At 42.5% G+C, this 14,378-nt stretch overlaps 1 protein-coding gene and 2 long non-coding RNA genes across 12 annotated transcripts in view; 1 reads left to right on the plus strand and 2 right to left on the minus strand.

Annotated features, from left to right (window-relative positions):
• The window catches only part of ATP4A (ATPase H+/K+ transporting subunit alpha), a 120,184-nt gene that overhangs the window by 23,148 nt on the left and 82,658 nt on the right, over positions 1-14,378 (plus strand). The window lies entirely within an intron of this gene.
• Positions 1,731-4,428, minus strand: LOC145515781 (uncharacterized). 2 transcript variants are annotated; one of them, XR_014061002.1, is made up of 4 exons: positions 4,385-4,428; positions 2,804-2,917; positions 2,126-2,236; positions 1,731-1,934 (listed from the first exon to the last, which is right to left on the minus strand). It is a non-coding gene; the product is annotated as an uncharacterized LOC145515781 (long non-coding RNA). The 2 variants fall into 2 exon arrangements; XR_014061003.1 differs by lacking the exon at positions 4,385-4,428 and adding an exon at positions 3,801-4,359.
• LOC145515784 (uncharacterized) lies at positions 7,598-12,942 on the minus strand. The gene is made up of 3 exons (XR_014061007.1): positions 11,384-12,942; positions 10,233-10,343; positions 7,598-10,019 (listed from the first exon to the last, which is right to left on the minus strand). It is a non-coding gene; the product is annotated as an uncharacterized LOC145515784 (long non-coding RNA).

The raw sequence follows: 14,378 nt of genomic DNA on the forward strand, positions 1-14,378 counted from the left end.
CACACATGTCTTATTTTCCATAGTGGTTGTTCAAGTTTACAATCTACCAACAGTGGACAAGGATTCCCTTGCAGGCCAAGGATATTAAGAAACAAGTGGAGGTGTTAACTCTTTCATCCTCTGCCCAGACTCAAAGGACTCTGAGCCCTTAGGAGATGGTGGAATCACCAAATAAAAGGAACATGGATCCCTGGCTTAATCTATGGGTCACTATAAATACTCACATGGAAAGGTTGTGATAGTGTGAAATAAACTTGTATCTTGTGAGCTGCTGATTATTTGAGGGTTTTGTTTTATTTTTACAGCCCCTAGCATGACTCTAAACAATATACCTTTTAGACCTCAGTGCCCACTAGCCCAGTGCGTCTCAATCTATTTGCAACTGTGGCATAGATTCTGTTTTTGGTATCTCCAATCTGTCATGGAGGGCCTCCCTGATAGCTCAGTTGGTAAAGAATCCACCTGCATTGCAGGCTTGATTCCTGGGTCAGGAAGATTCAGTGGAGAAGGGATAGACACCCACTCCAGTATTCCTGGGCTTCCCATATGGCTCAGCTGGTAAAGGATCTGCCTGCAAAGTGGGAGACCTAGGTTTGATCCCTGGGTTAGGAAGAAGGGAAAGGCTACCCACTTCAGTATTCTGGCCTGGAGAATTCCATGACTGTATAGTCCATGGGGTCGCAAAGAATTGGACATGACTGAGCAACTTTCACTTTCACTTTAAATCTGTCATGGATTGATCCTTTTGGTCTATACTTTGTTTGACAAGATTCTTGATCTTATACTTGGAGGTCATGATGACATCAAATTGCTATAAGTTTCAAAGTACCTACTGCCAATTCCTGCACCTGTTTTATAATGAACATTAGCAGTTTGATGGACCAGCTGTCAATGTTCATTGCATTATTGCTTTAGCTTATTACTCTGTTATTTCTCTCTATAGCATTTATGGTTCCCTGTAATTATCTTGTTTATTTAGAGGTCTATTTGTTTATGGTTTTCTTCCCACTAGAACTTAAGCTCTATCAGAGAGGGGCCTGATTTACTTTGCTCTGTTGCTTTCCTACTTCCCAGTCTAGTGCCTGATACATAGTAGGTGCTCAGAAAGTATTGTTGATTTTTGAATCACAAGCAGTGGTGTTGGTGGAGAGAGGAGGCAACCATAGCTCTCATGGAAGCTGCCTATGATCCTACCTGGTCTGAATTCTAGCCAGTTTACTCACAGCTTCTTGACTCCCTGGTTTTCTGATAGACCCTCAAGTATCCCAGATTAGGTCCAACCTCCTACAATCCCTCTCTTTAAGTTTTCCCCTTTAGAGATGGGATCACTATGGACTGTCACTGTTTAGTGATATGTCTGTCTTCCAACCTAGATTATGAGATTCTGAAGGTGTAAGGTTTGATCTCAAGTGATGACTGCTATGTCCCCAGAGTCATGCAGCACAGTCTAGGTCCTTGGTCAACATAAGTAGATTTATGGCATCAATGCATGAATGTGGACAGAGGGGAGGCTGCTGTGGGGAATCAGTATGCTACCTTGTTTCCCATGGCCCACATCTTGGCGGGTTCCTAGGAAGGTCTTGAGCTCTGATTTGAGGGGCTGCCTGAACTACCACTTTCTTTCTCCCAACAACCACCTTATGGCACTGGCTCAGGTTGGCAGCACTCAGAATGCCAGACACTGAGAGGCAGGAGTCTCATTTGGCCCCAAAGGATACCTAGAGCCAAGGTTAGATACACTGTGTATATTTTTTTGGTTGCTTTTTCGTGACCTGGAGAGGAAGTTACCGGTTAAGTAAGATTGTTAGGAATACAGTCATGGTGAGGAGTATGATGACGCATCCCGAAACAATTGCTGAGACAGCAAAACTGAAGACTTTGTGGGAGGTCTTGACTGCTAAGTTTCGCTCATTCCTACGGTTGTGGCGCCTTGTCTGAGTTTGGGAGGAGAGACAGAACAGGAACAGAGGGTTTAAAAGGGTTCTTGGAGGGGGTGAAGGCACTGCAAGGACTCAGCGTGGGGTCTGAGTCAACAGGATGGAGAACATGGATGAAACTGGTTCAGGGTCAGGGCCAGAGTGGAGAGGGAGGGGAGGGTGAGAACTGACACGATGCACATTCCCACCTGGGAAGAATAGTACAAGGCCACAGTGCCTAAAGGACAGCACAGGAGATAGGCCAAGATCGCCAGCAAGAGGTGGTCGCTTGGGGGCTTGTCAGATCTAATTTCAAAAGCCTGGGGAGAAGAAGTGGGTTATGGTTCAGTGTGGCTTCTGGACTCTAGGATTCCCAATACCGCCTACATTTCACCCTGCTTGGTTTCTATAAAATCTTTACTGACACTCTTTAAAAATGTTTCATTGACTCCTACTAGTTGCACCATACCCCCTTTAACCTTACTATAATACCTTGATGTCCCCTAGAACTCATTTACCGCCCCCCACCTCCACACTCTCTAATCCCTCTCTGTTCTCTATAACCCTTTCCCTGCCTCCTACAACCTCCTCACCATCTTCTCTAACTTCCTTGCACACCCCTATAACATTCCTCACTTGGCCCCTTCCACTGTCCCTGCAAAACTGTTCATTTTATTTTTGTGGCATCTTGTCTGAGTTTGAAAGGAGAGGCAGAATGGGAATAGATGAGCTTATAAGGGTTATTGTATGGGGGTGAGCCATTGGGAGTGTACAGACCCAGGGTAGGGGCCTGAATCCCAGGAAGGAGGACAAGGAAGAAGGCGATTCAGGGTCAGAGTCAGATAGAGGGAGGGGAGGGCTGGGATTCGCAAGATGCAGATTCCCACCTGGGAAGAGTAGAACGTGGCTGCCATGCATAAGGGACAACACATGAAGCAGGCCACGGTTGGCAGCATGATGTCATCCTCGCTGGGTGACGCCTCTGTCATAATTTCAAACACCTGGGGAAGGAGTGGGTTATGGCTCAGTATAGCTTCTGGTCTCTCATATTCTCTCTGACCCCCTCCCTTTTTACACCAACACATCTCTCTGTGGCTCCTATAAATTCTTCATTGACCACCCCTTAACCCTTGCAAACTCTCACTGTCTCCCCCTAACATCACCCTCTCTCTTTTAATACCTCCCTGATCACTAGACCTGGTAGCAACCTCCCACCCCACCCCCATGCCCTAGAATCCCTCTTTGTTCTCTGTAACATTTTCCCCTTCTCCTGTAAGCTCCTCTCTGTCTCCTATAATTGCTTGCTGATCTCTACAGCTTGTCTCACTTGACCCCTTCCACTGTCCCCCTAAAGTCCCTACTGATTCTGATGACTCTCACTTGGCCTCCCTGTACCTCAGCTGACCCACTGTTACTCTTTGTTTCCATTAACACTCTCATAGTCCTCCAAGCAACCTTCTCTTTGTCCCTATAAACCACCCACCTAAGAAGACCCTCATTCAACACTTTTCATGTGTAAAACCTCCATTGTCCCCTTAAAATCTTTCACCCTATAATACTTTGAATGTCTTTTTAAAAACGCTTATTTATTTGGCTGTGCTGGGTCTTAGTTGTGACTCTTCAGATTTTTGGTTGCAGGATGTAGGATCTTGTTCCTTGACCAGGAATCGAACCCAGGCCCACTGCGTTTGGAGCAAGCCACTGGACCACCAGGGAAGTCCCTATAATACTTCTAATGTCCTTAATAATTTTCTGCTTGTCCCCTTTATAACTTCCCTGCTGGCTCAGATGGTAAAGAATCTGCCTGCAATGCAGGAGACATAAGAAATGTGGGTTTGATCCCTGGGTTGGGAAGATCCCCTGGGGAAGAGTATGGCAACTCACTCCAATATTCTTGCCTGGAGACTCCAAAGACAGAGGAACCTGGCAGTCTACAGTCCATGGGATTGCAAAGAGTCGGACATGACTGAGCAACTAACATTTCATTTCATTGTCCCTTTTATAATACTACTACTCATTTGTCCTTGTGAATCTGTCATGATTCTATTATGACCCTTATTTTTCATCCATAAACTTCTCCCTTCTCCCCCTCACACCATAACTTCTCACTTGGCTCCTCTGTTATTTGACCAACTGTGAACTAAAGTTTGCTCCGTTTCCACTTACAGCTTCTTCTCTATCCCTTTATAAAGACTTGCCCTGTCTCCCACTGAAACCTTCTACCTCTGAAACCAACTTGGTGATCCTTTGAACTCCTTTTCCCACCACTAATTACAACCTCCCTATTCTCCTAAACTTGTGCTCCCTCTAGATACTTCTTTACTTATAAAAGTGTCTCTGTCCCCTTATGAACCTTCCCCCCTTTATTTCCCCCACCCTCTGTAACTCTCTCCCTCCCATCTGTCACCCCGTAAATTCTCTCCCTGCCCCTTCAAACATCCCATTAGAGCAACTGGATCTGGCACTACCAAGGCTACATAGAGCCTTTCCTTCACTATCCAGAGATTACTATGGAGACCAGGCAGGCCCCGCCTCCTAGTCTATCTTTCTACTTCTATTGGCTGATTGGAGGTTGTGTGTGATGACTGCTGCTCCGTGTAATGACTAGGGTAAGCCAAATACTCACGTGGCTGCTGATTGGTCTGAAGGAACTCAGGCTCTTTCTACTTTCTCTGGTGACTGATCAATTCCAGGAGTGCCTCGAGGGTCCACCTAGTCAAAGCTATGGTTTTTCCAGTAGTCATGTATGGATGTGAGAGTTGGACTACAAAGAAAGCTGAGCAGAGAAGAATTGTTGCTTTTGAACTGTGGTGTTGAGGAAGACTCTTGAGAGTCCCTTGGACAGCAAGGAGATTCAACCAGTCTATCCTAAAGGAAATCAGTCCTGAATATTCATTGGAAGGACTGATGTTGAAGCTGAAACTCCAATACTTTGGCCACCTGATGCGAAGAACTGACTCCTTAGAAAAGACCCTGATGCTGGGAAAGATTGAAGGCAGGAAGGAAAAGGGGACGACAGAGGATGAAATGGTTGGATGGCATCACTGATTCAATGGACATGAATCTGAGTAAATTCTGGGAGTTGGCGATGGACAGGGAGGCCTGGAGTGCTGCAGTCCGTGGGGTCACAAAGAGTCAGACATGAATGAATGATTGAACTGATACAAGAAAAGTCTTAATGACCTGGATAACCATGATGGTGTGGTCACTTACCTAGAGCTGGACATCTTGGAGTGTGAAGTCAAGTGGGCCTTAGGAAGCATTACTACAAACAAAGCTAGTGGAGGTGACAGGATTCCAGCTGAGTTATTTAAAATCCTAAAAGAGGATGCTGTCAAAGTGCTGCACTCAACATGTCAACAAATTTGGAAAACTCAGCCAGCAGACAGGAAAGAGTTTTTACTCCAGTCCCAAAGAAGGCTAGTGCTAAAGGATGTTCAAACTACTTGTACAACTGTGTTCATTTCACATGCTAGCAAGGTTACGTTCAAAATCCTTCAAACTAGGCTTAAGCAGTATGTGAACTAAGAACTTCCATATGTACAAACTGGGTTTTGAAAAGGCAGAGGAACCAGAGGTCAATTTGCCAACATTTGTTGAATCATGGAGAAAGCAAGGAAGTTCCAGAAAAAAATATACCTCTGCTTCACTGACTACTCAAAAGCCTTTGACTGTGTAGATCACAACAAACTGGAAAATTCTTAAAGAAATAGGAGTACCAGACCACCTTACCTGTCTTCTGAGAAACCTGTATGTAGGTCAAGAAGCAACATTTAGAACTGGACATGGGAAAACTGACTGGTTCAAAATTGGGAAAGGAGTATGTCAAGGCTGTATATTGTCATCCTGCTTACTTAACTTATATGCAGAGTACATCATGCAAAATGCTGGGCTGCATGAGTCACAAGCTGAAATCAAGACTGCCAGGAGAAATATCAACAACCTCAGATATGCAGATGATACCACTCTAATGGCAGAAAGTGAAGAGGAACTAACAAGCATCTTGATAAGGATGAAAGAGGAGAGTGATAAAGCTAGTTTGAAACTCAACATTCGGAAAACTACGATCATGGCATCTGGTCCCATCACTTCGTGGCAAAGAGAAGGGGAAAAAATGGAAGCAGTGACAAATTTTATTTTCTTGGTCTCCGAAATCACTGTGAATGGTGACTGCAGCCATGAAATTAAAAGATGCTTGCTCCTTGGAAGGAAAGCTATGACAAACCTAGAGAGTGTATTAAAAAGCAGAGACATTACTTTGCTGATGAAGATTTGTAGAGTCAAAGGTATAATTTTTCCAGTAGTCATGTACAGATGTGCAAGCTGGACCATGAAGAAGGCTGAATGCTGAAGAATTGATGCTTTTGAACTGTGGTGCTGGGGAAGGCTCTTGAGAATCCCTTGAACAGCAAGGAGATCAATCAATCCTAAAGGAAATCAACTCTGAACATTCATTGGAAGAACTGATGCTGAAACTGAAGCTCCAATATTTTGACCACCTGATGCGAAGAACTGACTCATTTGAAAAGACCCTGATGCTGGGAAAGACTGAAGCAGGAGGAGAAGGGGACGACAGAAGATAAAGTGGTTGGATGGCATCACCAATTCAATGGACATGAGTTTGAGCAAAGTTTGGGAGATAGTGAAGGACAGAGGAGACTGGTGTGTCCATGGGGTCGCAGAGAGTCGGATGACTGAGCAACTGAACAACAGTAACAACATTATATCCCAGTAATGATTTGTCTTATAACTGGAAGTTCATACCTTTTACCACTTTCATCCAATACCCCCTCCCCCATTCCGTTCCTTTGGTCACCACAAATCTGGTCTCCTTTTTTTAATGAGCTTGTTTAAAGTATAATTGACCTATCCCTGGTGCACAATATCGTGATTTGATATTTATCTACAGAACAAAATAATCACTGTGATGTCTAGTTATCATCCATCACCATAAAAAATATTACGTTACTACTGACTATATTCCCCATGCTTTACATAAATGTGATTCATTTATTTTTTAACTAGGACTTTGTACCTCTTAGTTTTCCCTTACCTATTCCACTTATTTCCCCACCCCCTTCTGTATCTATGACTCTTTTTCTGTTTTGTTATGATTGTTCATTTGTATCATGTTGGTAGTAAAATTATTACCATAATCAAATTAATTAACACATCTATCTGCTCACACAGCTACCTCTTGATTGTTTTGGGGGAGTGCTGAATGCTTAAGATATACTTTCTCAGCAAATTTTTAAGTACAAAATGCAGGATTGTTAACCATAGTTACAGTGTTATATATTAGACCTTCAGACCAAATTCACCTTATAACTGAAATTTTATACGTTTTTTTACCAGCTTGTCCTCCACCTTCCAGCCCCTGACAACCTTCATTCTATTTTCAGTTTCTATGTTTTTTTTTAAAAAAATATTCTCTACACAAGTGATATCATACAGTATTTATATTTTTCTGATTTGACCTATTTCATTTATAGTAATTCCCTCAAGGTCCATTTGTGTTGTCTTAATTGGCAGAATTTCATATTTCTCATGGCTTAATAATATTCACTTCTGTACATATAACACATCTTCTTTATCCATTCATCCATTGTCAGACACTTGAGTTGTTTCCTTATCTTGCCTATTGTGAATAACGCTGCAATGATCAAGGGAGAGCAGATATCTCTTTGAAGCAGTGATTTTATTTCTTTTGGACATATGCCCAAAAGTGAAATTGCTGCATCATATGATAGACGATCATAGTTAATATTTAAATTATATTTTTGAGGGTCCTCAATCCTGTGTTCTGTAGTGTTTGTCCAAGTTCACATTCCCACCAACAGTGTATGAGTGTTCACTTTCAGGCCAGGGATTTTAAAAAGCTGGTGGAAGACTTCTGTGGTGGTCAAATGATTAAGAATCCACCTGCCAAGATGGGGGACATGGGTTCTATCCCTGGTCCAGGAAGATCCCACAAGCCACAGGGCATCTAAGCCTGTGTGTTACAACTATTGAAGGCCGCATGCCCTAGAGCCCCTACTCTGCAACAAAAGAAGCCATTGCAATGAAAAGCCCATGTACCACAAGTAGAGAGAGCCCACATGCAACAATGAAGACCCAGCACAGGCAAAAATAAATGAAATTAAAAAGCAAATGTCTTACTGTCTTCTTCCACCTGAGTTCAAAGGACTCTGAGCCCTCTGGAGATGGAATCATCAAGCAGAAGGAGATGGGATTTGTGAACTATATGTGGGTCACTAGCCCACATTTTGAGGTTGTGATAGTGTGAAATAAACTTGTATCTTGTGAGCTATTGATTTGAGGGGGTTTATTTGTTACAGCCTCTAGCAGGACTCTATAAACAGTATACTTTCTAGACCTCGGTGCCCACTAGCCCAGTGCATCTCAAACTAGTTTTGACTGTGGCATTGGATCTGTTTTTGATGTCTCCAGTCTGTCATGTATTGATCCTTTTGGGTAATACTTGTTCAAGAGGACAAAACTCTTGATCTTATACTTGGAGGCCATGACACTGTCAAATTGCTGTAAATTTCAATGCACCTACTGTAAATTTCTGCCTGCTGCTGCTGCTGCTGAGTCGCTTCAGTCACGTCCGACTCTGTGTGACCCCATAGATGGCAGCCCACCAGGCTCCCCTGTCCCTGGGATTCTCCAGGCAAGAACACTGGAGTGGGTTGCCATTTCCTTCTCCAATGCATGAAAGTGAAAAGTGAAAGTGAAGTCGCTCAGTCGTGTCTGACTCTTAGCGACCCCATGGACTGCAGCCTACCAGGCTCCTCTGTCCATGGGATTTTCCAGGCAAGAGTACTGGAGTGGGTTGCCATTGCCTTCTCCAAATTTCTGCCTAGCTTGTTGTAATTAACATTAACAGTCAGTGGACTGGTACTGGCACTTCTCTAGCTTGTTACACTGTGTTATTTTTCTCCATAGCATTTACATTCCCTGTAACTATCTTGTTTATTTAGAGCTCTGTCTGTAAGCTCCATCAGAAAGGGGTCTGATTTCTTTTGCTCTTTTGCATTCCTAGTTCCTGTTATAATGCCTAATAAATAGTAGGTGCTCAGGAAGTATTGTTGAATGATGCCTAAATTACAAGCAATGCTGCTGCTGCTGTTCGCGTCAGTCATGTCCGACTCTGTGCGACCCCAAAGACAGCAGCCCACCAGGCTCTCCCGTCCCTGGGATTCTCCAGGCAAGAACACTGGAGTGGGTTGCCATTTCCTTCTCCAATGCATGAAAGCGAAAAGTGAAGTGAAGTCACTCAGTCGTGTCTGACTCTTAGCGACCCCATGGACTGCAGCCTACCAGGCTCCTCCATCCACGGGATTTTCCAAGCAATGGTGTTGGTGGAAAAAGGAGGAGGCGACCGTAACTGTTATGGGAGCTCTCTACAATCTTACCTGACTTGAATTCTAGCCAGTTCACTCACAGATGCTTGACTCCCTAGTTTTCTGATAGACGACAAGTACCCAGATTAGGTCCAGCCTCCTTTATCCCCTACTAGATTTCCCTGATTACAGATAGGTCCACTGTGGATGGTCACTACCTGGTAATATGTCTTCCCCCCTGGTTTATAAGTTCTGAGAGGGTGGGGATTTGATCTGAAGTTGACTGCTGTATCCCCAAAGTCAGGCAGCTCAGTCAAGGCCCTCGGCTGACATAAACAGGTTTGTGGTGTGTGTTTGGGCAGTAGCAGAGACTGCCCTGGGGAAAAAGTGCCCTACACTGTCTCCCATGACCCCCACCCCTCAGCAGGGTCCCAAGGTTGGTCTTGATCTCTGGCCTGAGTTATCACTTCCTTCCTCCATCAACCACCTCAAGGTGCTTCAGGTTAAAACACCTGGCACACCAGACATTGGCCCATATGGATACTGAGAGCCTAGGTTAATAACTGTTGTATATTTTAGTGGTTTTCTTCATGAGTTGGAGATGAGGTCACCGTTTAAAAGTGGCTATTATTAATATAATCCAGCTGTTGAGTGCAGCAATGCATGCCATAATAATTCCCGCCAGTGCAAAACTGAAGACTTTGTGGGAGGTCTCGGCTGCCAAGGCTCGTTCATTCCTATGGTTGTGGCGCCTTGTCTGAGTTTGAGAGGAGAGACAGAACCGGGATAGATAGGCTTAAAAGGGTTATTGCTGCAGCGGGGAGGGGGTAGGGGGTGGGGATGAAGGCTGCAAGGACTCAGGGTGGGATCTGAGTCAACAGGATGGAGAACATGGATGAAATTGATTCAGGGTCAGGGCCAGGGTGGAGAGGGAGGGGAGGGTGAGGACTGACACAATGCACATTCCCACCTGGGAAGAATAGTACAAGGCTGCAGTGCCTAAAGGACAGCACAGGAGATAGGCCAAGATCGCCAGCAAGAGGTGGTCACTGGGGGCCTCGTCAGACACACTTTCAGATTCCTGGGGAGAGGGAGTGAGTGATGGCTCAGCATGGCTTCTGGACGCTACCATTCCCTGTAACTTCCTTCCTTGACTGTCCTTGATTCCTATAAAATCTTTACTGACACTCTTTAAGAGTCTCACTGACTCCCTCTAACTCACACCATATTCCTTCAAACCTTATTACCCACTCTAATAAATACCTTTGTGCCATAACTCGCAGACCCTCTCTTCTCCCCACCCCGATGCCCTATAACTCCTTTTTGTTCTCTGTAACATTTTCTCCATCTCCTACAAGCTCCTCCCTGTCTTCTGTAACTACTTTGTTCCTCTCTACAGCATGTCTCACTTGACCCCTTCCACTGTTCCCCTAAAGTCCCTACTGACCCTGAGGACTCTCACTTGACCTCCCTGTACCTCAACTGACCCACTGTTACAGTTTGTTTCCATTAACACCCTTATTGTCCCCCAAGCAACCTTCTCTTTGTCCCTATAAACCACCCTACTAAGAAGACCTTCACTCAACGCTAACACACTTTTCATGTGTAAAACCTCCATTGTCCCCCTAAAAGCTCTCACCCTATGACACTTCTAATGTCTTTAATAGCTCTCTGCTTGTCCCTTTTATAATAATACCATTCATTTTGACCCTAAGCATCTGTCATGGTCCTGTTATGACCCTTATTGTTCAACTATAAATTCCTCCCTTTTTCCTACCCCCATATCCTCTCACTTGGCTCCTCTAAGATGTTTTTTGAGCAAATATAAATCTAAGTCCTCTCCTTGTCCGCTCATAGCCTCTTCTCTGTCCCCTTTTAAAGACCTGACCTGTTCCTCCTAACACCTTCTCTCTGTCTCTAAAACGAGCTTGGTGATTCTTTGAATTCCTTCTCCCTCCACTAATTACAACCTTCCAGTTCTCCAAAATCCATTCTCCTTGAATAATTCTCTACACCCTCTCTGCCCTCTAATGAAGCCCTCATTGTGGCTTCATTCCCCACTCCCTCTAACTGTCTTTCTCCCTCCTGTCACCCCATAAATTCTCTCCCTGCCCGCCTCACCTCCATTAGGGCATATGGATCTGGCACTACTAAGGTAACATAGGGCCTGTCCCTCACTCCCGTCTGCCAGGGATTACCATGGAGACCAGACAGGCCCCTCCTCCTATTCTATCATTCTACTTCTATTGACTGATTGGAGGTTGTGTGCTAGTTGAGGAAGCCAGTTCTCATCTGGCTGCTGGTTGGTCTGAAAGAGTTCAGGCTCCTCCTAGTCTCTCTGATGATTGATCAATCCCAGCAAAGGAGAGACACTGCTTGGTGCAAGAGTGATATGAGCCTAGGAGTCTTAGGTTGCTTCAGACACCTTCAGAGGGATCATTTAGCAGTGGCAGGTGGAGGATGATCTTTGCAAGAATGAACAGCTTTTCATGTGCTTATTTGCCACCTGTACATCCCCTTTGGTGAAGTATCAGTTCAGGTCTTTCTCCCATTAAAAAATAGTTTTTTTAAAAAAATTACAGTTAGGTTTGAGGGTCATGTATATTTTGAATTCAGATATCAAATATGTGATTTGAAAGTATTTTCTTTGGGTCTGTAGCTTAATCTTTTTATTTTCTAACAGTGTCCATTGCAGAGCAAAGTTTTTAATTTTGAGGGAGTCTAAATTACTTTTTTTTCTTTTATGGAGATGTTTTTGGTATCATGTCTAAGAACTCTTTGCTTAACTCAGGAGGATTTTTTCCTATGTTTCCTTCTAAATGTTAGATTTACAATGTACATTTAGCTCTATGGTCTGTATTGAGTATATCTGTATAAGATATGAGGTTTTAGTTGAGATTAGTTATATTTTGGTTATAGTGATCCAATTAAACAACATGAATGCCCATTTTTTTTCATAAATTTCTTTTGTACTTCTTTTTAAAATAAATTGACCATATTTGTTGTGTGCCTCTTTCTGCATTCCTTATTCTATTCTGTTGACCTATGCATTTATCTGTTTGCCAATACCACATTGTCTTATTAATGTAGCTTTATAATGATTCTTAAAATTGTGTAACGTGAGTTCTATAACTTTATTCTTATTTTTCATAATTATTTTGACTATGTTTATCTAGATCTACAAATCTTGTTGGTATTTTAATAGGAATAGTATTAGAATTTCATAACTACTTGAGAGATGTTGAACCTTTCAACTAACAATCGTGGGAACACTTATAAGTCTTCTTTTATTTCTTTCGTCAGCTGCTGTTGTTTAAATAGACAGTGCATACACATAATCTCTTAGATATACACTCCACTAGTTTTTTTTTTTAACTATTTATAATGGTATTTTAAAAAGATAGGCATTCTTATTGTTCATTGCTAGCATTTGCTAATATCTTAGATTTTTGCTTGTTGATATTGTACCCTGTGTTCTTCTAAATGCATGTTACCAATTCTAGGAATATATATGTATGTATGTGTTTTTTCTTCCCTTTTTATTGAGATGTAATTGACATATAGCACTGCATAAGTTTAAGGTGTACAGCATAACAATCAGACTTACATACATCATGAAATGATCACCACAATAAATCTAGTGAACATCCATCATCACATACAGATACAAAATAAAAGAAAAAAAATTTTTTGCCTTGTGATGATTTACTCTTAGGATTTAGGATTTACTCTCTTAACAATTTACATATAGAATTTACAGCAGTGTTGATTATATTATCACATTGTACATAATATTCTATTCATATATTATCTATTATCTATTCTATTCATATATTATCTTATAACTGGAAGTTTGTACCTTTTACCACTTCCATCCAATTCCTCCTCCCCTACTCCCATCCTTTGGTCACCACAAATTTGATCTCTTTTTTATGAGTTTGTTTGAAGCATAACTGACCTATGCCTGGTGCACAATATAGTGATTTGATATTTCTATACATTACAAAATAATCATTGTGATAAGTCTAGTTTCATCAGTCACCATACAAAGATATTTCATTACCATTGACTATATTCCCCATGATGTACATAAATGTGATTCACTTATTTTTTAACTGGAAGTTTGGATCTCTTAATCTCCCTCACCTGTTCCACTTACCCTCCTTTTGGCAACTATTTGTATCTATGACTCTCTTTCTGTTTTGTTATGATTATTCACTTGTATCATGTCTGCAGTGAAATTATTACCATAATCAAATTAATTAACACATCTGATAGCTCACACAGTTACCTCTTTATTTTGGGGGGGGGGTGTTGAGTGCTTAAGACTTACTTTCTTAGCAAGTTTTAAGTTCACAATACAGTATTGTTAATGGTAGTTACAATGTTCGGAGAAGGTGATGGCACCCTACTCCAGTACTCTTGCCTGGAAAATCCCATAGATGGAGGAGCCTGGTAGGCTGCAGTCCGTGGGGTCGTGAAGAGTCGGACACGACTGAGCGACTTCACTTTCACTTTTCGCTTTCATGCATTGGAGAAGGAAATGGCAACCCACTCCAGTGTTCTTGCCTGGAGAATCCCAGGGATGGGGGAGCCTGGTGGGCTGCCGTCTATGGGGTCGCACAGAGTTGGACACGCCTGAAGTGACTTAGCAGCAGCAGCAGCAGCAGTAGTTATTAGACCTTCAGACCTTATTCACCTTGTAACTGAAATTTTCTACTTTTTAAAAAGTTTTTACCAGCTTGTTCCTTTCCCTCCCGCTTTCCAGCCCCTGGCAACCATCATTCTACTTTCAGTTTCTATAGGTCTATATTTTAAAAAATTACATATGTAAGTGATATCATACAGTATTTATCTTTCTCTCTTTGACCTGTTTCATTTATGGTAGTTCCCTCAAGGTCCATCTGTGTTGTCTTAATTGGCAGAATTCATATTTCTCATAGCTTAATAATATTCCTTTCTGTACATGTATCACATCTTCTTTATGTGGATGACATTCATCCTTTATCAGACACTTGAGTTGTTTCCTTATTTTGCCTATTGTCAATAATGCTGCAATGATCAAGGGCGAACAGATATGTCTTTGAAGCAGTGATTTTCTTTCTTTTGGACATAT

This window comes from Giraffa tippelskirchi, chromosome 7 (genome assembly GCF_054371585.1).
Source record: "Giraffa tippelskirchi isolate mGirTip1 chromosome 7, T2T-mGirTip1v1.2.pri, whole genome shotgun sequence".
Classification (NCBI taxonomy): Eukaryota; Metazoa; Chordata; class Mammalia; order Artiodactyla; family Giraffidae; genus Giraffa; species Giraffa tippelskirchi.